General features: G+C 31.8%; 1 pseudogene; it reads left to right on the top strand.

Moving 5' to 3' along the window:
• Window positions 1–7,318: 7,318 nt before the first annotated feature.
• Window positions 7,319–25,937, top strand: part of LOC120199226 — a 33,658-nt pseudogene continuing 15,039 nt past the window's right edge.

Genomic DNA, 25,937 nt, shown 5'->3' with positions numbered 1-25,937 from the left:
CGTGTATTTATTTCATGCGTAGGTAAAGGCAAAGATTAGTTGCGTAAGGAGTGTAGCAGTAGTAGCAGCTTTCATCTGTTAAGGTTGACTCTCATCAGTAATGGTAAGACAATCCTATTTATTTTGAGCAATTGCTGGCTTGTAATCGAATTTGAAGAAAAATGCTCTGGAATGTTTATAAAGTGGAAATTTGGTAGTATAGTTCGATGATTGTTTTATAATTGTGCTAAAATGTTTTACTTTAAATTTCAAAAAGAAATTTTATGGGTTTTCAAATGACAAACATTTTTATAAAGTGATGTGACATCCATATCTCGTGTACGGAAAGGTATACAAGATATAGTTGTTATAGAATTAGTAGAACTTGACCTGGTGATCAAAGCAAGAGCTCAGAGAACTCACGACCAATAAAATCAGGAATCCACTTTTTAAACACTATCCCATACTCAATCCTAAGAAGAATCGGTGCCTGAAGCCACTCTAACTGCACCAGTCACAGATCCCACACCTAATCTAGAACTGATGGAAAATTGAACGATTAGAGAGATAACCGCAGCTCTTACTGTACAACAGCCACTTTGTATCACTTTTCCTAATGGCGAGACCCCTTATCAGCTCAATACATGATTAATCCATCTCCTTCCTACCTATCACGTTCTTCCTACCTATAACGTGTATTTATTTCATGCGTAGGTAAAGGCAAAGATTAGTTGCGTAAGGAGTGTAGCAGTAGTAGCAGCTTTCATCTGTTAAGGTTGACTCTCATCAGTAATGGTAAGACAATCCTATTTATTTTGAGCAATTGCTGGCTTGTAATCGAATTTGAAGAAAAATGCTCTGGAATGTTTATAAAGTGGAAATTTGGTAGTATAGTTCGATGATTGTTTTATAATTGTGCTAAAATGTTTTACTTTAAATTTCAAAAAGAAATTTTATGGGTTTTCAAATGACAAACATTTTTATAAAGTGATGTGACATCCATATCTCGTGTACGGAAAGGTATACAAGATATGGGTGTTATAGAATTAGTAGAACTTGACCTGGTGATCAAAGCAAGAGCTCAGAGAACTCATGACCAATAAAATCAGGAATACACTTTTGAAACACTATCCCATACTCAATCCTAAGAAGAATCGGTGCCTGAAGCCACTCTAACTGCACCAGTCACAGATCCCATACCTAATCTAGAACTGATGGAAAATCGAACGATTAGAGAGATAACCACAGCTCTTACTGTACAACAGCCACTTTGTATCACTTTTCCTAATGGCGAGACCCCTTATCAACTCAATACAGGATTAATCCATCTCCTTCCTACCTATCACGTTCTTCCCAGTGGGAGTTCGCATAAACATCTCTTGGAATTTCACATGGTTTGCTCCAACATGAAGCCCCAGGGAGTTTTTGAGGATCAAATCAAACTAAAAGCATTTCCCTTTTCCTTACGGGTCGAATAAGGAATGATTATTTTATTTACCACCAAATTCAATTATTACATGGGCTAATTTATCACGTGTTTTTCTTGCAGATTTTTCCCAACAGCGAAAGCAAGCGATCTAAGGAGAAGCATTTTGGGAATTCGACAAGACGAAGGAATGCTTTTAAAAATTATGTTCTAGTTGTCCACAACATGGTTCATCCGAACAAATACTCCTTCAATATCTTTATGAAGGAATGCTTATGGTGGAAATAAATACTAGATGCCACTAGTTGAGGTGCTCTAGTCAATATGACTCCAGATGCAACAAAAAATTTAATTTCCACAAAGGCGACTAATTTATAGCAATTCAACTTCTCGAGTGAACCCAACCGATTGGTTCACGAAGTAAGTGTTGTTTCGATTGAAAGTAAAATAGATAAATTAATTAACATAGTTTCTCTTATTTCTGGTACCTCATCAAAGGCCTTATAATCCATACGAAAACACCTTTAATCCAAGATGGAGAGACCGTCCGAACCTATGTTACATAAATAATCAAAGAATCAAACCGATTTATCAATTAAGACCTCTTCATTTTCCTATCCAAACGCCACAGAAATCCTCTCTTGTAATAATTGTCAAAAAATTAGCCTTGTCTCAAGAGAAATTTTAAACTCAAACACAAACCCACCTACTAGAAATCTATAAACAATTAAGCCAATTAGCTCAAACAGTTGGGTGTTAAAAATCTCAAGGCCGATTACCTTCGCAAACTGAAACAAATATGAGGGAAAATATTAGTGCAATTACTCTCTAAAGTGGTATTGTTGTCTCACCTAAACCTCTAAAAGAATCCAAGGGAGAAAACACACCACCAAAGAAATAAGAAGACGAATCTTTGCCTCCACCCATCTCATGGAATCATGCCTCCTCTTATTCTTTTTCTTCTCCTTACGAAGTTCTGCCTCCTTTTCTTTCTAGATTAATGAAGCGAGACAAGAAAGTAGAAGAAAAAGAAATTTTAGATATTTTCAAGAAAGTGATAATCAACATTTCGTTTCTTGAAGTGATTCGGAAAGTACCCAAGTATGCCAAATTCTTCAAGGATCTTTGCACGAATCAAAAGCGATTAACCAGGAATGAAAAATAAACTTTGGAGAAAATGTTTTCGCTATCTTTCAGAGACGGCTTCCACCGAAGTAAAAGGACCAAGACATGTTCGCAATACCTTGTAAAATTGGCAATGTAAAAATCAAGTGAGCCATGTGTGACTTAGACACATCCATCAACAAAATACCACTCTTCGTCCACAACAAATTTTCCAACGAACCATTGAAAGGAACAAGGATCCCAGTTTAACTCACCAACATATTAGTTATTTACCCCTAGGGAGTATTAGAAAAAGTTTTGGTGAAGGTAAATAATTTGATATTTCCTACTGAGTTTTATGTAATTGACATGGAAAATGATTGCAGCAATACATGATTTGAAATTCTTCTCGGATAACCTTTCTTGAGCACGACATACAAGAATATTGATTTCCAAAGTGGTATTTTGACTGTGGAATATAACGGATAGGTTGTCAAATTTGACATATACAAGGATATGAAATACCCTGATAATGTGGTGAGCTTGAATTTTGTTGATATGTCGATCCATTAGCTGACGAATTTTTGGAAACTAATTTGCTATTTGATTTTTGTAGGGAATTGGCAAAATAGGAATTCAATGATAGGGAGATTGAAGAAATTTCTTCAACCATTTCTTCTACTTTCAATTTTTGTTTAACTTCTTCAAAATCTAAACCTCTTCAGTTAATTTTACAGGCACCAAAGCTAGAATTGAAGCAATTGTTGATAATCATTTTGAACAAACTATCAAAGGAGAAAGAAAATGAATTAGTTGCTATTTTACGTGCAAACAAAAAGGCATTTAGATGGACTATAGTCGGTATTAAGGGGCTGAGTCCATCCACATGTATGCATAAAATCAAGACGGAGGTAGGAGCAAAATCGACGAAAGAATGACAGTGCCACTTGAACCCACCAATGATGGTAGTAGTGAAAGACAAAATTTAAAAGCTCATTGACACCGACATTATTTACCCAATTTATGATAGTAATTGGGTAAGTCTGACTCACATTGTTCTGAAGAACATTGGAGTTACAATAGTAAAAAAAATTAGAAGTCAAGATGATTCCGACATGAATACAAAATGGATTTTTCTAGATTTTGTTGGCACCCGAGGACCAAGAGAAGACGATATTTACTTGCCCATTTGGAATGTTCGCCTATAAAAGAATGACTTTTAGACTCTTCAACACTCCTGTAACATTTCAAAGGTGCATGTTGAGTATTTTTTCCAATCATATCGAGAAAGGTATTGAAGTGTTTATGGATGACTTCACTCTTTACGGTAACTTTTTAAACTAATGTCTCTATAATATTTTTTTATGTGCTTAAGCATTGCATTGAATTTAAATTGGTTCTTAACTATGAAAAATGCCATTTCATGGTAAGTAAAGGGTTAATTCTTAGGAATGATGTTTCATCTAAGGGAATTACGGTTGAAAAGGCAAAACTAATGTAATTCGCTCACTTCGGTGAGGTAAATCTGTTCTTTTTTGGCCATGCAGGTTTCTATCAAAGGTTAATCAAGGAATTTTCCAAAGTGGCACAACCATTATGTATATTGTTGCAAAAAGATGTTACCTTTGAGTTTGATCAAGATTGTAAAGATTCATTCGACATCTTGAATGAAAAGTTTGTGCCTGTGCCGATTTTTCAGCCACCAAACTGGATTTGATTTCAAAATTATGTTAAATACTTCAGATTTAAGCATTGGAGTTATTATTGATCAAAGAATTGGAAGAGAACCTCACGTCATTGCCTACGCATCAAGAACTCTAGATTCAACTCAGCCCAATTACTCAACTACGAAAAAGAATTATTTGATGTTGTTTTTGCATTAGAGAAATTTTGATCTTATTTACTCGGAACTAAAGTTTATGTCTTCTCTAATCATGCAACACTGAAGTATTTGATGAACAAGAAGGAAGATAAATCAAGATTTATTCGTTGGATTCTCTTTTTCCAAGAATTTGATCTCAAAATTAAAGACAAAAAAGGAGCAAGATCTTGGTTGTTGATCATCTGAGCCAATTGTCGATCTCAACAATTGAACCGTTCGTTTAAGAATAATTCAGCTCGATGATGGTGTACGTTTCACTTCCTTGGTTCATCGATATGGCGAATTTCTTGATCGTAGGTAAGTTACCGATTGACTTACCAAAATCTAAAATTAAAAGAATTAAATGGGAATCCCAATTTTATATTTGGGATGACCCGTATCTCTAGAATCATTGTTCGAAACAAATAATTCGGTAATGTATTGTCGAAAGTAAGGTAAAATCAATTCTCTCTTTTTGTCATTCATACTCATGTGGAGGTCACTTCGGACCTAAGTGAACCACACACAAAATTCTTGAGAGAGGATTTTTTTCCCTAACTTATTTCATGATACTTACGCCTTTTGTAAAACATGTGAATGATGCCAAAATGTGGGCAATTTGAATCAAAAGAGTGAAATGCCTCTCAGTCGTATCCACATATATGAAATCTTTGATGTTTGGGGAGTCGACTACATAGGTTCGTTCACCTCTTCTTTTGGAAACTTACATATCATTCTTGTTGTTGACTATGTCTCTAAATGCGTAGAGGCAAAGGGTACTGATCACTTGTAAATGTATATGCTAAGGCAAGCAATTATGTGCAAGTATACATAATCGAATCAAGTAATATAGGGTAAGTGAGTTATCATCTCCTCAAGGATTGGTCGATTCTTTTTAAGCTTCACCACAACCAGAACTAGTTGTCACAAACTAATTCCTACAGTCTTGCCAAACTAGAAAACTATTAGTAATAAAGCAAGAAAATATTATAAAGTATGATTGCAGAAAAGTTGGTTGAGACAAAATAAATATGCAAAACTATCGAATTGAAATAAAGCAAAGATAAGTGTTGATTAAAATATAATAAAAACAACCATACATATTCAGACTTTTCATAGAAAACTCATGCTAATCTTTTGGTATTACAAGCAATTATTCTAAGTCCAGAATGAATTGTTATGACATGCTTAAGCTGCCTGACAGGATTACTGAGTATTCTTAGATGGTTGTTATGGCAATACTACTCAGCATTAACTACAACCTTTGGTTTGTCAGACTGTTGTTGTAGCAATACCTCTCATCGTAAACTATAATCGTTGTCTATCCTACTCTAGCGTCTATCCCTTTTAGTCGATTGAAACCCTCTTCTTATCTCTAAGGTAGACAAGATAGAACATCATCATCCCGGATCCATTCCATTGTTCACGTAGAACTATATTAATTCTCTAAAATTTAAAAATCAATATCTAGACAACCGACAATCTCTCGAAGCTCTTACATTGTCAAGACGTGTTTCTCAAGGACCCCAGGCAATCTATTGAAGCTCTAACAGTGTCAAGGAAAAATATTTAAACAATGAACAAAACAATCATGACAAAAATCATAATTCATCATTCATAAAGGAAAAAATAATTGTTTAGGCAAAACAAAGATTAACGCTAAGTAAGATAGTTCATGGTGTTATAAAAAAATCAACCAAAGTATCATCGTTTTAATACAACCCCAAACAACCTAAAAGAATTAACGACAAAGGAAGAATGACTCCTAAAACTGGGGCCTCTATCGTGACATCTCTGATTAACACCACGCCTGCCCTGGCGGCCAGCCTCTCTCAAGGCCTAACCACTACTCTGCTATAGCCTGGCTATGGAGGACACTAATGATGGTCGGTTGGAAAATGGTGGGGAAGCACTACAGTTGCTTGCTCACGCTTCAGTTAAAGCTCTTTTACTTCATTGTCTCCTTGTTTCCTTTTGGCGGCTATGGCTGATATTTATAAAGGGAAATCTCCTAGGGTTTTGCGTAAGTGAAGATTCCCTAAATACCCATTATTGTCTTGTCCAGGCTAAAAAAGGAAAGACGGCTGGTTGTTGTCAGAATCTTGAGGGTTTTCTTGCACGTGAGGGTAATCGTACAACTGGCATGTGATATAGGCAATTTCGTCATATCCGCTTCAAACTTGCAAGATAAACCTTGCCTTGGCGAGATAAATATGCTCCTCACTGGCTTTATCTTCTCTATTCCACTAGCCCTTGCGAAATACTTTTTCGCGACTGAAATGTTCTTCCTTAGGAAATTTCTTGCACATACAAAATCCAAATAAGCCCTTTCTCCTCGGCAGCATCAATCAAACCAAATAAATGTTGCCTAAACAACACTTATCCACAACAAGAAAATATAACCTAAATGCAACTAATATGCGGTGCATACTTTGTTTAGAGTAGAAACATAGTACTTTTATGGAGTTATCACACCCTCAAACTTAAGCTATTGCTTGTCCTCAAGCAATATACAATAGCTAGAGAAAAAATTAAGATTGTCACGGTAAAGCAGTATTACACGAGGAAAATCCTGAAATTATCGATTACCCATTGCTTAATTACACGTGAAAAACATAAATTGAATCATTATTTGTATACACATATGTATATGTTCCTTTAGATTTACTATATTTCCTGAGAGAATTATAGAAAAAGTAATGAGAAAATTTGAGCCTTTTTCCTTTACCTTTTAGTTAATGACTTTGAAATTATTCGCAAATTTAAGTGAAATGGTAATACCCATTTTTTATTTTCATTTGTTGTTATAAGTTTAGAATTTATGTCATTTTAAAATAAAAGGGAAAGAGGAAGAATTAGGGTTCTTCTTTTCTCTTTTTCTTTATACTTATGTAGGATTATATTGATATGTTTAGAGGTATCTGTTTCTTTGAATGGCCCCTTTTATCATGAATACTTTGGAAGTGATTTGTGAATATATTCGATATTTGGAAATTTGCAGCAAAATATTTGTAGGAGGTTTAGCGAGGGAGACAAGTTCGGGTTAGTTCTTTAGCTTGTTTGTTGGAGATTTTTATTAATCTACTTGAATATGATTATAGCAAGAATTGCTTTCCCTGTAGTCTGTTATGATTTGGTTATTTTATGTATCTTCTACAATACAATTTCTTGAGCATTTTGGTAAATATGGTGAAATTACGGATTTTGTGATAATGAAGGACCGAAAAATAGGACAACCTCGTGGATTCGGGTTTGTGACTTATGTAGAACCTTCTGTGGTTGATAAAGTCATCGAGGACACTCATGTTATTAATGGGAATCAAGTAAGACTCCGCTTTAGTCTCAATGTTTTGTTTATTGTTATGTTTCCTTACCATAGTCTAGTGTATGTTGCTTCGCTTTTGACTTGAATTACTGCTCTTTGGCTTGGTTTTTGTCCTTTTAGGTAGACATTAAGAGAAAAATACCAAAAGAAGGTTTTGGAAGTAAAGATTTCAAGACTAGGAAGATATTTGTTGGTGAAATCCCTTCAACTGTATCCGAAGGTGATACTAGTATCTTCCTTTCTTTAATGTAAATAATATTGAAGCTTCACACCATTTATCCGGAATGCCTTGATTCATCATATATATTTCTCGTAAATGTTAATCTATTTGGTGCAAATTGACAGATGAGTTCAAGGATTACTTTACACAATATGGAGAATTCAGAGAACACAAAATCATGCGGGATCATGCCAGCAATCGTTCCCGTGGTTTTGGATCACTTTTGAAACAGAACAAGCGGTTGATGATCTCTTGAAAAAGGGAAACAATATTGACTTTGCCGGAGCTCAGGTATGAAGATTGCCCGTTGAATTGATGTTTCATGAAATACCTTATCGTCTTTATGGGCTATCATCTTTTTTCACTTTTAGATGTTACCAAATGATGGCATTTCCATGAACGCGTACCATTTTACTTTGATGAGATTTTACTTTCAGACCTTAATTATATTAGCTGTAGTTCTTTTTGCCCTAGCAGAAAACGAGTAACGTGAATTTAGAGAATCCATTTTGTTATGTTAAATTTTAAAAACAATAAAATGAGTCTCATAATGTCTCCCTTTGCTGGTAGGTGGAGATAAAAAGGGAAATAAAGTTATACATTAGGTAGCCTCAGTTCATGAATGAAATCAAAATTTAAGAGCCATGTGTAGTCAAATTTCAGAGCTGAAATAGATATATAGTAAAATAATCAGGACGTAAAGAGACACCTATGCTAAACAAGTTTAAGAGGTTAGTGTGTATTAAAAGGAAATAATTAAAAGTCTTCACCCACAAGCGGCAAAATATAGTGATTATCATGATTGCTTTGGCAAAAATGGTGTACACATAATCATTCCTCAAGGCAAGTTAGTTGTTTAATCACATCAAGTTGTCAAGCAACATAATTTAGAAGACAAATCAAGTGCAGACTATTATGTACTTGTACTGGTTTTCTTCTCAAAACTTGAAATGCTTCTGCCCTCATTAACAAAAACCTAAGAAACTTTTTAGCTAGGATATTTTCAAGTTCATCAGCCTGTTTTACCTATACAAGAAGAAGAAAGTACATATATTAGAAGAAAATGGGAGGAAAAAAAATGCAAAACATGTCCTGATATTAGTTAAGATAAAATTCTTATCTTGAATCCAACAAAGTATAATAGAAGAGAAGACATCATCTTATGAAGAGCATTTCAAATTTTAAAACAACAGATTCCCTTTTAACATTAGATCATTAGGAGAAGAAAATAGGAGATATTTTCAAGTTCATCAGCCTGTTTACCTTTTGTTGATATTGTTTTTGCATATTCTAAGCATCCTCATTTTTTTGTTGTCAATACAGGTTTGGCAACACTGCCTATTTGCACATATTTGTGGCTTTTATCCAGATGCTCAAAGCTCTAAGTATGTGGAAACAAAGTGCATTATTTGATTACATCCAACGAAATCACTCTATGTGAACTAGGACTATATTGTTGAATCCATAGGCTTTGGTTTCAATTCTTTTTTGTGCAACATAGATAGTACATATGATTACAATATTTTTGATAACTTAATGTGAATATATTGTATATAAATAGACTGCTTATATATAATATGATATATATATTAAGTATTATGAGGCATTAAATGTGATTTAGTTTGATTATTTGTCAATCTACAATATATATATATATATATATATATATATATATATAATTTACGAAATATAATCACGACACACGAATGTGTGTCATCTTTTTTAAAGACGTGTGCTTCAATGACACGCAATGTGAGTCATACATGCGTGTCATAAATTTATGACACACAAATGTGTGTCATTTTCATTTATAACGGGGGCTTCAATGACGGTCAATGCGCGTCATAAATGTGAGTCATCAATGCGCGTCATAGATTTATGACTCACAATTGCGCGTCATCTAAAATTCATGTCGATGGCTTCAACGACAGGCATTTGTGTGTCATCCGTACCCATAGATGACGCGCAATGCGAGTCATTAAAGGGGTTTTTTCTAGTAGTGTAAAATACTATTCATCTATATTGCTTATTATACTTTAAATTTATATATTTAAAATATTTTCTACCAAAATAAATTCCATATCAGAGTACTTAAAAATTCTATAATATACATGCCACTATATAATTAAAAAGTAACATTGTATGATGTCCGATGCCAATTCTAGAGGCAGATTCGATTTCTTGGAAATAATGTTGACATACTATCAACTTTTCTTGCTTGCTTGCACTAACGTGTGAAACAATCACACGCTAAGTTTTAACTTAGTTAGATATTATACAATTTTAAATAAACAAAATAATTTACAAAATATTATATAAAAATCATGGTATAGAAATTAAATGAATTTATACAAAAATGCATAAAATCAAAATTCTCATAAAACGTTTCCCATATAAAACATATATATATCAAGTATCTGATAAAAACCCTTATTAACTTTTTAATTCATATAACATGTACTTTCTATTTTTAAACCTTATAAAATTGTACTTTTCATATAGGCTAAATATGTAAACTCATACTTTTAACTTATTCAACTCGTATTAACTTGTAATTTTCATTTATTTTAAGTATAGCCCAATGTATCTTAAACGATATTATCGGGCACGCGAGTTTCGTCGAGCGTGTACGCTATATGCACTTAAAAGTGACTCTTAAAAATATTTGAACTCGAAAGTGCTTCATAGAATTGCATTCAAAAGTGCGTAGAATTGCACTCGAAAGTGCATCGTAGAATTACACCATAGGTACCATATAAACATGTATCACATAATCGCTCCACCTCATAGCATGCCATTTGTACCTCAGACTCTCAATACATAAAAATTGGGCTTTCATTCGGGTTACTATTATTAACATGTCAAAAATCAATTTATTCAAATCATATATATATATGCATATGCATATATGGTAAAGATATCTCTTAAACTATGCATTGACATTTCATACTCAAAACATTAAAATATTATGTAATAAATTCATATAAAATGTATCAGGTAATTCATACCCAAAATCTTTTTAAAAACTATTTAGTAAATCAATATAAAATATATCATAAAATAATTCAAATCGTTTTCATTCGAAAGCATTTGAGGTTGGTTTATCGCAAGTGTCATCATATCAAATATAAAATGGGTAAAATGCACTCACCTAATGCCTCACTAGTGAGCGTTACTGTTTCTATCAATTCACTCTCGAACTTTGCACCATTCTTTTTTCATTTTTCTCATTTTGGTCTCGATTCCATTCACGATCTACTTGAAAATTAATTACCTGACATAAACAATTTCGAACATATGCTAGTATCTAACTAACTTATTAAACACGTATTAATATAAGAAATTGTAAAATACCATAAATAAATAAACAATACTAATTTCCTTCCCTTAATAAATTTCATCTCTTCTTCCTTAAAAATAACCTTCTAAGTCCCTAAAATAATTATTCTTATCCATAAATTACCTAACTTCTCATAATTTCACAATTTGCCCACAAATAATCGTTTCTTTAAAATCAACCCAAAATTTAAAAATCTTTCAAATTAATCCAATGCTATTCACTTTGATTCCAATTCAATCATCATATTCAACTAATTTCACCATACTTCCAAAATAATACCTCAACGAAAAAAAGTTGCTATTTCATCACTAACTTTCTAAAACATGCAAATTGATCCCTAAGAATTATTCAACTCTCAAAATCAACCCAAAACAACATTTCATCATTCAAATTATATTTTTCAGCATAGTACACTAATTTTCCCACATTTGTATTTTTATCCTATAATTTCTTAAAGAATGCAAAAAGATCCTTGGAGCTTCACAAGGTTCCAATTTAGTCTAAAATTCAATTCCAACCATATAAAATCATCCTAATATCTAATATAAACCTTAAAGAAATTTTTGTATAATTTTCCCCTAATTTTTCTTCACTAGGACAAAAGTTTTGGGATTTTCTGTAATGGTCTCCAAATTTGATTCAAGCTTGATTTCATCACCAACAACTCATTTTCATTCATTTCTATTTAAAAAAAAAACTCAATATTTCCTCATGAACCCCAAAGTGGCCAAAAATTCAAACAAGTTCCTCTAAGTGTTTTTAATCAACTTTTAAGCTTGTATATAATTCCATAACACTCCCAACATCAAAATCCAATCTTATTTATTTGATTTCTCACTTCCCCTTCATCCACCATAAACACCAATTCAATACTTGATGCATGAAAACCATGAAAAACTTATACCAAATGGAGGAGAATTTAATGGGGAATATATTTTTTTATTTCACACTTTAGTCCAAAAATTAACTAAAATGGCTCAAAAATGAAAAACAAAATCTTTCTCACCTTCCATGGAGTACACGGTTTGATAAAGAAGAAGAAGAGAATTCTTGACCTTCTATAAAAATATCTCTTAATTCCTCGTTAAAAAGCCATTAAAAATGAATGAAACATTCATTTTAGTCCAAAAGTCAAATTTTCCCTTAATGAATCTTAATATTTACCCTCTTGCCATCGTTTTATCTCCATTTTAGAAACAATAAATAAATATAAGAATCAATTTTACTAATTTCCACCTTTTCCCTTTTAATTTTTTCCAAAATTTCAATTTAGTCACTTAAATTTCATTTTTCCACTTTAACATGAAAAATCCACTTAATTCCACCTATCCACATCAAATTCTACCGATTAAAAATATCAACATAATATTCCTAACCTCAAACTACCTTTCTTCAATTTTTTTGTAACTTCCAATTCGATCCAATTATCCAAATATTTTACCAAGCTTTATCGCTTAATAGCTTTTTTTTATACAAAATCGGAATCAAAATATGAATTCCATATAAACTCCATTCTTAAGGATAAATTATTTATTTATGAGATAAAATTTCTTCTTAGGAAAATTACAATTTTGGTCCCTCAATTTTCCCAAGTTTCTCTTTGACAACCAAACTTTCAAAATTTACATTTTGGGGCATTAAAATTCTTCCCTTTTAAAAAAATTCTTCCTCAAATTTTCAACATGTACTTAATTCAAAAGATAAGAGTACCACTTTTCCTTTATCTTTTACATTCCTTTATAAATTTCTTAACCTTATGCTTCCTTCAAAGAACCGTAACAAATAACATCACCTCTAATATCCTTATTACTTGTTCTTCGCAGTTTATTCTGATTGAATCTCAATCTTCTTCGATATGACAACATACAGAGAATTCAAATGATACATTCTAAGCATCAATACATGGAATATCTTATGGATCTTATTCATTTTCTAAGATAGGACTAATCAATAAGCTATCAGACCAAAACCTTTAATAACTTTATACGGACTAATAAATTCTTGGCTTGACTTCCCTTGTAATCTAACTCATAATATATTTTTTCGTGATAATACTTTATCTTTGGTATTTAATATCTTTTTATTTTAAGTTTGAGTAGAACTTCTATCGATTGGTAGCTATCCAAAGATTATCTCGACTAATCTCTTATTCACTTTCATATTCCTTGTTTATCTCAAAACCTATTTTATCTTGATCTTTGAGTTCGAAGAAGTTCAACTAAATTTGTCATTTCTTTCCATACGAGACTTTGTAGGGAGTTATCTTAATATTCATCTAATAACTATTATCATAAGCAAACTTCACTAAGAGCAATTACTTTTCTCCTGACACTTTAAATCCATTTACACATACCTTTGTAGATCTTCTAGAATTTGACTAATTCACTCTAACTAATCATCCATCCAAGGATGAAAACAATGCTGAAATTGAAATTGAATTCTCAAATTTGTTTATGGATGTTTATTTGTAAATTTGACTTGTCAAATAGGTATATAAGAGATTAGAAGCCTTGTTTTTGATTAAAAACACATTAGACAAAGTGGTTTGATTCTTAGAATAGAATGTTCTTGAATGGTTTTAGATGTTCTAAGAGATTAAATGAAGGAAAGTTAGTTAAATTGTTTATAGTTGAGTTTGGTAGCATAATAAGGGCTTTATATATGAAAATTTGGTGAAGTGTTGATAAATTTTGGGTAAAAATAGGTTATTCTGGGCATGGGGTATCGATACCTTATGAATGTGTACCGATACCCTAAGACAAATTTTAATGAACATCGAATTTAAGTAGGGTATCTATGCACCAATAGTGTATCGATGCCTGTAAACATCAAATTTAATTTGGGTACCGATACACCAGTAGTGTATCGATACATGTAAACATCGAACTTAATTTGGGTATCGATACCCCAGTAGTGTATCGATACCTCTTGAGGGAAAAATGTGAATTTGTTCCTTAAGTAGCTTAAGTTATAAGTGTTAGGAAATATACTAACAATTGATATTGCACATGTATTTAATGAATGTTGGATAGATCAAAATCAAGTTCACGAGTCGAGTAAGGCGAAAGGTAATGGTCAAGTTCCGGAGTAATCATCTTCCTAGTTTGAATATTTCAGCAAGATGAATCAGGTGAGTGCATTTAATTATATACATATTTACTATAATAGTCACGAGAATATGATTTATTGATGAATGTATGGTAAATTACCAAAGGGCACTTTGTGTGCTAAAATGGTAAGGAAATCATACTAAGTGTATGAATTTCCAGATAGGGCACTTTGTGTGCTAAAATGGTAAGGAAATCATACTAAGTGTATGAATTTCCAGATAGGGCACTTTGTGTGCTAAAATGGTAAGGAAATCATAGGACACTTTGTGTGCTAAAATGGTAAAGAAATCATACTAAGTGTATGAATTTCCAGATAGGACACTTTGTTTGCTAAAATGGTAAGGAAATCATACTAAGTGTATGAATTTCCAGATAGGGCACTTTGTGTGCTAAAATGGTAAGGAAGTCATACTAAGTGTATGGATTTCCAAATAGGGCACTTTATGTGCTAAAATGGTAAGAAAATCATATTGATTGTATGAAATTCCAATTGAATTATAGAGTCTAATAATGTTTGATAAATGAGGTTAAAAGCATCAGTGATACAATATACATACTTACCTACTGTATATAAAGATTCATTAGAATGGGAAGTATAATATAATAACTTGTTTTTAGATTTTTACTTGAGCTAAATCAGACCTCACTAAGTAATAATTAATGTGTGCTTATTTCATGTGTAGGTTAAGTATAGCTGAGTAAGGAGATCTTTTGGATATCTAGTCAGAGTCGCCTCATCAGTAACCGAATGACACACATGTCTACATTTTGTTATATTTTAGTTGGAATGTAATAAGGTGTAGTAGAAACACTTTTATAAGTACTTTGATTAAAAGGTTGTAAAATGATGAAAGGTTTAAACATCTCTTTTGTTGTTTATTTCAATTAAGATATGTTTTGTTTTAAGTAAGATAAATATTTTTCTAAAAATGAAACAAAATTTTATGTGTTTTCGTATTTGGAACATTAATACTATTAATGTAACATTTGTGCTTTGTATACATATGGGTATACGACAGATGAGTGTTATACATACAAAAGGTATTAAGGTATTACCTCAATTTTTCTGCTCCACCAATCAAACATTTAAACTCCTTTTGATCACTTTAAAACTTGAATCCAATGTCCAATAATATCTCAGATACATATAAACAGAAATTACATCAGAAACTAGGCTTAATTATAAAAAAAAATATTGAATCGGAGGGTAAAATGCTGAAAACAACTTATCAGGATCGAATTTGGAGAAACAGACTTCGGATTCAAACTCAGGACATCGAAAAACCTAAATTATGTATTTTCAAAAATTTTGACTTTTTGGTTAAAGTCAATGGTCAACTTGGATCAAAGTCAACGAGTTGGGTAAAAGTCAATGGGTCAGGTCAAAGTTAATTGGTCGGTATAGGTTGACTCGATTTAGGTCAAATATACCCGGTTCAGATCGGGTTGGATCAGTTTGATCCGTTAGACCATTTCTAGAATGGTGTTGGACCAGTTGGAGAGTCCCAAGCGCACTACGGGTGTGTGGTGGCACGTGCGGTAGCGACGGGGCCGTTTTGCTTGGCCGATTACTCCACAAGCTGTATCTAAACATATTATTTCCACGTTACCCCAAGATCTAACCAAAATCATGAGGAGAACGAATAAAAAAGGTGGTTGAAACCCTTACCAATGACGACTAGAGAAAACACGATGGTGGGAAGCACCTTGGGTCGGGTTTTGTGTGAAATAGGTCAGGGAACACGTTGGTGACGGTGGCGAGGCAAGACGGTCGTTGGATCGGTGAGAAAGGTGATGGCGATGCTATAGGTTTTCTCTCTTTGATTAACGATGTTCAGAGACTGATTGGGGTCATTGACGGCTGGGGACGGATCGTCAGAGGACGTCAGTTCTATTGGACGGGTTAGGACACCACAATGCTGGCTGGAGCAGGGTGTATTACGGTGGGGGAAACATCTAGGGTTGAGAATTGAGGATTGATTTGGGGTTTTTTCTTTCGATCGGGAGGATTGGGTAATAACTAACCAAAAAAATTAGGAAAACACAAGGCTATGTCCCTGAATTTTTAACATTTTTAAAACTAGCCTAAAAACTTTGAAAACTAGCCCAAAAACTTTGAAAAATTACAATTTAATTCCTAAAATTAATTAATTTATTTAATAAATTTTAATTTGACATTTGAGTATGACAAAAACCACGCCTCTCAAGTGCTCTGTGACCTCTTAGGCTTGAGTAACAACTTCATTCAATACATGATCTATATTTTTGGATTATGCCCCTATGATGTTAAAGTTGAACTTCATGCCCTGATGATTAAGTATAAAAAAATTACAGATATGATTATACAATTGTCCCATTTTTCAAAGCTCATCAATTTGTTGTTGAATTGTGTGCAATTCACTAACTTTGATAAATAGACTTGAAGAGCGAGCTACCTCCATGTTTTCTATAAATATTTTTTGTCTATTGTTGTACTTCTGCATATTTGACTTCTTAATTGAAATTGTTTTCTCCATTTTATGAATTTTTTTAATTAGATATTCAATTGCATATCAACACCTTTATGTTATGATTATTAAAATGCAAAATGTGTTAATTCCAAAAGTGACCTGCCATAGAACAACTTTCATTAGACAACAATGTTTAAAATAACTCAAATACTTCAAAAGTAGTCTTCAATCTTCAAGGTAGCTTCTCTTCATAATTTTGTTGTTTTACCTTAAGTTGCATTTATACCAAACAAGATGTTGAGCTGCCATTTGCATTTGATGATGTTCTTTATATTCTTCTTGAATTGACTGCAATTATTGTTGAATCGTAGTCTTCATTTATGATCTTTGTGTCTTTGTTAGGGGTTTTATTTTAAAATCTGATTTCAATATAACATCTCCATCTTGGTGTCTTCGAAGGAAGTCTTCCATCATCTTTCAATCTCTGCATTTAATTGTCAACATTCTTTGTAGACCTTCATAAAGATCCAAATTTTTTTATTACCTAGTTGAGAAACAATTGTTTCATTATGAAAATTTTCTAATTTTTTTAATCACTTTCAAATCAAAACCTTTTATCATGATGTGAAGATACAAATGGGAGGAACAAAGAAAAAAAATCATTCAAAAGCAAACAATTAGTAAGAATCATTCAAGATAGTAGCAATCATTCCTTACATTGTACCTACCCTAACATACTTTTATTAAATTGAAACCTTACTCGAACATGATTTCTACCCAATATACTTTGGTTAATGTAATAAATCCTAACCACATAATATTCTAATTCACATGCATTTATTCATAAAATAAACTATCATATGAATTTAAATAAAGAAAAAAGTTAGAGTTCATTTCTCATTTTTGTAAACTCATTTGGGTGTATATGAACGGACAGAGTTTCAACATGGTTTCAAATTGGGTGGATTTATGGCTCATTATATGCAGAGTTTTTGTAATACCCCAAATTTTGGTTAATGATAAAAATGTAAATTTTTTTAGTTTGGTGACCAAAGTATAAAGTTGAAAAAGTTTAGGGACCAAAAAAACAATTTTAAAAAAGTGTTAAAGTCCGGTAAACATTCGGTAAATCGGATTGAATAACAATTTTAGGAAAAATTGAAGGTCATTAAATCAAGATTAAAAATGTTATTTGCACATGTTAAAATGATGAAAAAATAATATGGATAATTGGATTTGAGAAATTATTACCAAGTTTAATTTAGACCATTGGATGAAAAAGGCGAGATTAAAATTTTGTAAAGATTGCATGGGTAAGGTTTGAAAGGGTGAATGAATTGGTTCATCTTTGACTTTGTAAATATGATAAGGGTTATGTGACTTGGTCTTAAGGTAAATATCAAGTTTCATTAAGGGTAAAATTAACATTTCTCATTAAATGAATATTATATTCAATTAAGCATAAATAAATGACAAATTAACAAGAAATTAAAGGAAAATTGCATGAAACCAAGCTATTTTTCAGCTCCATTTCCTGGTCCCCCATAACTAGGTAAGAGAGATTTTATTTTCAATTTTGAAAAATGTCCTTTGGATTTTGGATCGAGCTGTGAACTAAAAAATTACTCCGAAAATGGTTAGTATAATTTTGTTGTGTACCACAGTACCTATGCGTTACTGTGATACTTAGGTGATTATTGTGTACCTTGCATTCTCATTTATTATACATATGGCTGTAAGTGGATATTTTGGAATATAATGATTGATAAGTATAGTAGGCATACGAAATACTATTTCGTAGGTTATTTGATGGGAAATTGTCCTATCAAGTCAGTTTTATGCGTTAATATATTTTATACGATTAAACTTGTATTTTAATATTTTATGAAATACCTATGTTTTAATATCTCTCATTTATTATATTATGCCTTACTAACTAAATACTTAGCGTGTGATGATTTTCACGCGTAGGTAATAGCGTACGATCGAAGTGAGGAGTGCATCTTATATCATCTGTTAAAGATTACCTCATGAGTAATAGTATGGCATCTCTAGATTTTTAATTGGTATTATTAGTTTGCATGTACTTAGATATTATATGATGCTCTGATAGGACATATGGTATTTGATGTGTAGTACTATTTTATATTCGAACTTAAGCTACTATGTGATGGGTTTCAAAATGCTATTTATATATTAGTAGTTAATGAATATACATTTTAAATATTATAATATTAAATCATTTTAGAAAAAAATATTTTACTAGTTTTCAAGTAGAGTTTTAAAATTCATGTGACATCTATGACTCGTGTACGGGGAAGTATAAGGGAAATGAGTGTTATATTTATTGGTATCAGAGCTACAAGTTTAGTCGATTCTCGGCCGAAAACAAGTGTATTTTATGTGAAAATTGTGTACATGCCACTAGGATCTCAAAGTTACTGATACGGTGTTTATATGATATGATTGATGTCACTCCTCACTAACTTAAGTTGTTATTATGTGTGTTGTGTTAGATGTTAGGAACTAAGAATAAGAAAGTTAATAATGTTGGAAAGAACATTGAGATTAAAATCGATCCAAAAAGATTTGTTAGGACTTTCACGTCTCACCTTAGAAGAGTTTGATGTGCAAGATATTTTCCTCTATTCTGTGGAAGAAATGCCCCAACATTTAATGAAGTTACTTCATTAGAAGGATCCATTAAAAAGTTAAAATAGATTACAAGAGAACTTGAATTGGATGAGGATCCATATATTATTGAATTTACTGATGACTCTAAGGTTTCTAAAAGTAAGCTTAAATATTTGAGGAAAATATAAGTTAAGCATTAAGTTCCTTCAAGAAATGTTTGATTTGAGTTAATTTTTGAGTTATAGAAAATGAGTAAGCAGTAAGTAAATTGTTCGTTAAAAGTTTAAAGAAGGATAAGTTCTTAGTGAATCATATAATACTTATGTTATCAATTGAAATGATTTAAAGTAAGTTTGAATGAGAGTATATGTTGAGCTTTATGGACTTGGTAGAATTACCATGTAAAGGTAAATTTTTGGAATGGATTGATTACCCCCTACCATGTTACAAAGAATTACTGCTTAGAGCGATTGAATTTTAAAGAACTTGAAAAGTTTCGAGATATTTGTGGTAGGGAAAAAGAGTAAATTTGTTTTCTAATGTGATTTTAGCATCAACTACTATAAAGTTATTGCTACTAGGTTTGTCAAGCCTTCCTAGTAAATGAGGTGGATACTCAAGCTTTCAAGGTTAAACTCGAAGATATCCCAACTGTTTGAGAATATACAAATATATACTCGTAAAAGTTACCTAGACTATTTCTATATTGAGATGAAGAAATTAAAATAGAGATGTTACCAGGTATTGCATTTATTTCTATAGTCGTATCAAATGGCTTCGATTGAGTTCAGAAAATTAAAGACATAGTTAGTAGAATTGTTAAGACCAGGGATTTACAAGAGTAAGCGCGTCATCTTGGATACACCAGTGTTATTGTGAAAAAAGAAAGACAAGTCTATACAATTATGCATTGATTATCGTCTGTTAAATAAGGTAACAAAGAAGAACAAGTATCCTATTTGGAGGATTGATAATCTTTTGATCAGTTAAAAGGGTGAATTGGTGTCTAACAAGTCAGATATCCGATATGGATATTATTAGTTAAAGATGATGAAGAAGGTCATCCTAAGACAATTTTTAGAATTCGATATGAACACTACGAGTTTGCGATAATGTAATTTGGTTTAATGAATGTACCTGTGACACTTATGGATTGGATAAATCGAGTATTTCAGTTATACTTAGATTAATTGGTGGTAGTGTTCGTTGATGTTATTATTATATGTTGTAAGACCAGAGAAGAACACGACGCATGTCTTTGTATGGTTCTTCCAACTATTCGAGAGAAAAATTACATGTTAAGTTGACCAAGAGTAAATGTTGATTATCTAAGGTTGTATTCCTTAGCCATGTGAACGTAGCTGAGGGGATAAGAATATATATCTAAGAAACACGAGATATAGTCGAATGATAAAGTCTAAAGAATGTATTCAAATTTCAAAGTTTCTTGGGACTTGTTGGTTATTAACAAAGGTTCGTGAAGAACTTTGCAATGATAGTCTTCCCTCTGATCAAACTACTTAGGAAAGACGTGTTATTCACTTGGAGTGATAAGTGGCAAGAAAACTTCGAGATGTTAAAAGAAATTTGACATAAGCTTCAGCGTCAGTGTAATCATAATCTGGAAAATATTATTTAATTTATAGTAATTCATCTCATAATGGCATAGGATGCGTGCATGTTCAATATGGAAAGGTTGTGACCTATGCTTCAAGATAGTTAAAAGACTCATGAGAGAAATTATCCACGTATTTTCTAGAGTTGGCAGTCATTGTGTTTGTTCTAAAGATTTGGCGCCATTAATTATTTGGTGAACGATGTTACATTTATACCAATCACAAAAGTCTAAAGTACTTGTTAACATAAAAGGAGTTAAACTTGAGATAGATAAATGAATATAACTTTTAAAGGATTATGATATGATCATTGATTATCATCCAGAAAGTCTAATGTGGTAGCTGATGCACTTAACCAAAAGACTTTTACAGCCTTGAGAGCTTTGGATGCGCATTTGTCTTTAAAACAATATGGCGCCTTGATTGTCGAGTTAAAGTTAAAGTTGATGCTTTTAGATTGGATAAAATAATTACAAAGGAAAGAAGAAAAGTGTTTGGCAAGAGTTGTGCAAGTAGAAAATGGCGAGATTAAGGACTTTAAGGTCAGGTCCGACAGATGTTTATACTATCGTGGGAGACTTTGTATTCCCGATGATGAAGAACTAAAGAAATATATCTTTTTGAGGAACTATAGTTCATTGACTATTCATTCAGGTGGAAACAAGATGTGCCAAGATTTAAAGAGTCAGTTTGGTGGCCTGGTATGAAAATAACCATCAGGAAAATTATGGCAAAGTGTCTGACATGCCAACAAGTGAAAGTTGAACATCAAGTGCCTTCTGGATTATTGCAACTTCTCTTGATTCCTGAATGCAAATGAGAACGAGTCACTATGGACTTTGTTATAGGGATACTTTTGACACCAACAAGAAAGACTCAATATGGGTGTTGTTGATAGATTGACTAAGACAGCTCACTTTATTTCAGTTTGGACAACTTACTCGATGGATAAATATGCTAAGTTGTACATAAAAGAGATAATTCAACTACATGGAGTTCCTGTGTTGATAAAATTATTTGACACAGATTCAAGGTTTACTTCGAGATTCAGGAATTCCTCGCTCGAGGCCTTGGGTACTCGATTGAATTTTTGTACGACTTTTCATACAAATATGGATAGTCAATCAGAGTAATCTATTCAGATATTAGAGGATATGCTAAGGGAATGTGTGATTGAATTCAATGGATCATGGGAAAAGTATTTGCCTTTAACAGAACTCGCTTCTAATAACAGCTATCAATCGAGCATCAAGATGACTCCTTATGAAGCCTTATATAGGAGAAAATGTCGAACACCATTAAATTGGTTCGAGCTAAAAGATCGATATCTAGGTGGCCCTGACTTGATGAAAAAAATGCAAGATAAAGTGAGGACTATTCAAGATAATCTTAAGATAGCTTCCAATTGGTAGAATTCTTATGTAGACTAGAAAAGAAAAAATATTGAATATTAGGAAGGTGATAAGGTATTTCTTAAGGTATCACCTTGGAAGAAAGTATTGTGGTTTAGATGTATAACAAAGCTGAGCCCGAGATTTATTGGACCTTATGAGATTCTTAAAAGAGTCATACCAGTGGCATAACAGTTAGCTTTACCTCCGAAAATGGACAAGGTCTATAACGTTTTTCATGTATTGATGCTCAAGAAGTATCGATCAGATCCTTCCCATGTTATCTCCCCACAGAAAATCGAGATTCAACCAAATTTGACTTATGAAGAAGAACCAATAAATATTTTGGCTTGAGGAGTCAATGAACTATGGAACAATACAATTTTGTTGGTCAAAGTCCTTTGGCAGAATCACAAAGTCGAGAAAGTTACTTGGGAAAGAAAAAAGGACATGAAAAGGCAGTATCCGAACCTCTTCACATCAGGTAATACTAATATTTGAGGATGATTTTTTTAAGGGGGAGAGTTGTAATACCCCAAATTTTGGTTAGTGACCAAAATGTAAATTTTTAAAGTTTACTGACTAAAGTATAAAATTAGAAAAGTTTTGGAACCAAAAAGGTAGTTTTTAAAAAGTTAGTTAAACTAACCCTGTAAATAAATATTTAACCATTAAGTGTGGGGGTTTGTGGAAAACAATTTTGAATCTCGAATTTATGTTAAAAGCTATAAAGTGTTAAAGTCTGGTAAAATTTCGGTAAATCAGATCGAGTAAACATTTCAGGTAAAATTGAAGGTTATTAAATCAAGCTTAAAAATATTATTTCCACATGTTAAAATGATGGAAAATAATATGAATCATTGGATTTGAAAAATTATTGCCATGTTTAATTTGGACCGTTGGATTAAAAATGACAAGATTAAAATTTTGGAAAGATTGCATGGGAAAAGTTGGAAAGGGTGAATTAATTGGCTCATCTTTGACATTATAAAGATGATAAGGGTGATGTTCTTGGTGTTAAGGTAAATATCAAGTTTAATTAAGGGCAAAATGGATATTTCTCATCAAATGAATATTATATTCATTTAAGCTTAAATAAATGCCAAATTAACATGAAATTAAAGGAAAATTTCATGAAACCAAGCTATTTTTCAGCTCCATTTCGTTCTCCCCTATACCTAGGTAAGAAAAATTTTATTTTCAATTTTGAGCAATTTCTTTTCGATTTTCGATCAAGCTTTGAACTAGAAAATTGTTTTATTAGAAAAACACTATCATATGGTACCATTATTGCATACTAATTTGGTTTGTTTTCAAATATCTCAAATTCTATGGTTTATTTTCGTATTAGGGTTTCATTATTTGATGAAAGATTTAGATGTTATTGAGTTTGTAGAATCATTTACAAGTTTTATTGCCGATAAAAATCACATATACATGTCTATACATGCTTATGTTGATTTCGGCCTAACCCTAGATTTAGGAAAAGATTGTGGTTTGATGAAATTAATTAGGGGTTTGATTATAGAGATTTTATATTGTTGAATAGAGGTTGGTTTCATGCTTGAATCAAGTGAGAACAATGAATCCTTAACACATATATGGTTCGACCCTGAGGAGATAAGTTTGGAAAATTTTGTAGAAACATTCCCATGGCTTAGAAATAATATTTGGAAGGTTCAACAAGCCTTATAAATTTTTTGGGCCATTTTTTAATTTTTCAAAAGTTGGGGGACTATTTTGATAAATTTGAAAATTTATGGGTTGATTGTTTAAGGTAAATTTCTCAAAATTACTATTTGAGGGTTGAAATTGAAGTTAGATTGTGAAATTAAGACATTTTGGAAAGTTGGCAAAGTTTAAGTACAAAATGGTGAATTTTTTAGAAAGTTAGTGGCTTAAGTGGTAATTATTTTATTGTTGAGATATTGAGCTAGAAATTTAATGCTGGAAATTTATTAGGCTTATTTGGGCCTTGAATTGAAAGAAATAATGGCAAGGTCCCATTATGAGCAAAAAGGAAAATTTAAGATGAATTTGAGAAGAATTCAAAAAATAATAATACTTTTGGATATTATTATCATGTGTAAAATGTTAATAAGAGTACTATCTTATTTTTTATATTTGTATGTGCTTGTATGGATGCTTGTTTAGATCGTGATCAAAACCGTGCTACAAGTTATTTACAAATAGTCACAATTCAAGAACTATATCTCAAATAATCCCAAATAAATTCAATATCTAAAAATCACTAAATTCAAACATCAATACATCTATTAACATGAACAAAAGGATAAAATATTACAGGGAAATTAAAAGAATAAAAAATTAAATAAAATTGAATTCCTAATTTTAAATATAAAGATAGTGTATAATTAATTGACAACTTAACTTTCTATGAAACTAGAGATTTTGAGTTCGGTCCACAACATAGTTGTTAAGCAATTATAAGGACTTCTTTTATTTGGTGAGACTGAGTATTTGAAGAATTTTGAAAAATGTTATAAAGAGTTTGGAGTAACCATCGACCTTTGGGTTAAGTAGGTTGAATATCTAAAAATTTCTTTTAAAATAAATTTTAATAAAAATCTTTTAAAAGAAAAAATTGATCAACATAACTAGAAATTTGTTTGGGAGGGTTTGGGAGTTGATTACGCGTGGTGAAGGATTAGCACCATACAACACCCAGAATCAGTAGTCATTCGATTATTGAAATTAAAAATTTGAATGCAAATTTAATTTATGATCATTTTATTCCTAAGTAAAAATAACTAATCCTATTAACGAGACTTAGGAGAAACAAACATTATTTCACTATTTCCAACTGAGGTGAAAATAATCCCTTAAATTATATTAAGATAATTATATTCTATTTTCAACTAAAATAAAGCAATAATACAATTTGTAATACCCCAAATCTTAGATAATGACTAAAATATAAATTTTGAATATAAATTTTGAAAGTTAAGTGACTAAAGTATAAACTTTGAAAAGTTTAGGGATCAAAATGGTAATTTTAAAAAGTTTTAATTTGGCCTCTTAAATAAATAGTTTACCTCAAGAATAACGTTTATGTGGGAATCATAATTTTTGTACGAATTTTGTATTAAAATTTATAAAGCGATAAAGTTTGAGAAAAACATTCGGTAAACCGGATCGAATAGAAATTTCAGGAAAATCTGAAGGATGCTAAATTTTACCCAAAAAATATTATTTCCACATTTTAAAATGTTGGAAAATAATATAAATCTTTGGATTTTGGGATTTAATTCCATGTTTAGTTTGGATCGTTGGATTAAAATGGCAAGATTGTAATTTTTGGGAAAATACAAGGGCAAATCAGTAAAGTGTGATTTTGTTTGTCCATCTTTGACTTTAGGAAGATGATAAGGTTGTGGTGTTACATTTAATGGTATCAGAGTTAAAAGATTTGAATTTGTTGGCCCGGATTTATTGAAAGAGGTCGATGATAAAGTGAGGA

Source organism: Hibiscus syriacus, unplaced genomic scaffold (assembly GCF_006381635.1).
Source record: "Hibiscus syriacus cultivar Baekdansim isolate YM2019G1 unplaced genomic scaffold, ASM638163v2 tig00005406_pilon, whole genome shotgun sequence".
Classification (NCBI taxonomy): domain Eukaryota; kingdom Viridiplantae; phylum Streptophyta; class Magnoliopsida; order Malvales; family Malvaceae; genus Hibiscus; species Hibiscus syriacus.
The sequence above is the reverse complement of the archived record's forward strand: the minus strand, read 5'-3'. Positions and strand labels throughout refer to the sequence as shown.